At 56.7% G+C, this 1683-nt stretch overlaps 1 protein-coding gene across 2 annotated transcripts in view; it reads right to left on the reverse strand.

Moving 5' to 3' along the window:
• LOC124239925 (lipoyltransferase 1, mitochondrial) overlaps positions 1 to 1420 on the reverse strand; it is a 37065-nt gene extending 35645 nt beyond the window's left edge. Inside the window, exon 1 of one of the 2 annotated variants that reach the window (XM_046662395.1) lies at positions 1313 to 1420. The gene's annotated coding sequence lies outside the window, so the exon portion shown is untranslated. The remainder of the gene's footprint in view (positions 1 to 1312) is intronic. The other variant, XM_046662392.1, reaches the window with a different exon arrangement.
• Positions 1421 to 1683: the final 263 nt, after the last annotated feature.

Below are 1683 nucleotides of genomic sequence, written 5' to 3' on the forward strand. Positions count from 1 at the left end.
GCAGCTCTTCACTGCCCATGGTTCCTGTCCCCATGCCTGCAGCTCTTCACTGCCCATGGGTCCTGTCCCCATGCAGCAGCTCTTTACTGCCCATGGGTCCTGTCCCCATGCTATTCCACACTATTCGCTAAATAAAAGGGCACTACTGCCAGACCTTGAGAGTCCAAGAAATCTTTCTTTCGACTCCTAGGCTCACCGACCCCGCATTATTAGGGTGAGTGCCTACTATGTGCCAGAAACTTTTCTAGGCACCTGAACACATAAACAAATAGGCCCCAGTGAGGATGTAGCATGTCAATTGAGCCCTGAAGGATGAAAGGAATCACAGAGCGAGAAAAAGTGGAAACAAAGAGATGTCTGAAAAAACCTGAATGCCAATTTATTAATCTACATAGAGAACTACAGGCTATCAACCAGATATTCCAACCAGCCTGTCCAACTCCTCACTGTAGGACTACTGATAAGCCGATTTATCATAAATTTGCTTGGTGAATACAGAATCCGAACAAAAGGACTGAGTAATATGATTTCAATGTCTGATGGGATGAGCCCTGAGGAAACCACCTCCTCAACTCTTAGGCTCTGAAGAGATCCTACTACTAAAGCCCGGATACCCTCTGTCCTGGAGGCGGCTTGGGTTCATCTGGGCCAGGTGCGCCTCTCTTCGACGCCCCGCTTCACTGACAGATCAGACCTCCGGCTGAACGACGTAGTCTTGTAGTTGTCAGGCTACAGTCAAATCTTGAAGGCCTGGCAAAATTTTGTTTCTTTCAACAAACTTTACCTATCTCTACTCTCACGTTTTAGTTAGCAAGTTTATAGTTTTTCCTAAGAGGACAATCTTATTTCCACGTTCTAGGAAGACATTTCGCTCCCACCGCTTTGCGTTGCCAAACATGCTTCTCCATCAGCGAACAGAAAGCAAAAAATAACACAATCCCATCTATCCTGGGCAGGCCCAGCTCCTTCAGGAAACCTTACCAAGCCTCTCTTATTTTGCGCCTCTTTGACAGGACGTAACTTATCCAGAGTCTCACGACGGGCGTGTGCACGTTTTATTTGCCCTCTTGGCTCTCTGCGCCGTGCACACAGCTGGCGCCCCACGTGTTTTACCCTCCTGTGTTGGGGACAAACCGTTCCTAACGTGGAGTTAGATCCTCTCAAGTGCTGACTGTAGAGGGCAGCCCCTTCAGCACCACGGCGGCGGCCCGAGGCATTGCGCACGCGGGGCCCGGTCTCGGGGTCCTGGGTCCCCGGTCCCCGCCCGCCCCGGCCCGCAGCGCCCCTGACATCGTCCTCCGCCCTCACTCACCTGCCGCTGCCGGCTGCGGCCTCGGCCGCGCAGGCTCCCGCGGAGGAAGGACGCCGCGGACCCGAGCCCGGCAGGCTGCGCAGGCGCCCAGCCCCGCCGCCGACCCGCCCGGAGGCGGGCGCACCGGAAGCGCCGAGAGGAGGCGGGGCCGCGCCGGGGCCAGACCGGGGCCGCTAGGGTTCCCGGGGTGCGCGAGGCCGTGCCAGACCAGATTAGAGGCAGGGACGCAGTCCGCGCTCGAGCAATGGTACCGAAAGCCATCGAGGCCTCAGTTCAGACGGGAGGTCCCCGCGTGACAGCACGCAGCTAACGGTCACCGGGGCGGAGGTAGGAGAGGCGGCCGCGGCCGCTTGCAGGGGGCGCTGCGAGGA

Source organism: Equus quagga, chromosome 5 (assembly GCF_021613505.1).
Source record: "Equus quagga isolate Etosha38 chromosome 5, UCLA_HA_Equagga_1.0, whole genome shotgun sequence".
NCBI classification, from domain to species: domain Eukaryota; kingdom Metazoa; phylum Chordata; class Mammalia; order Perissodactyla; family Equidae; genus Equus; species Equus quagga.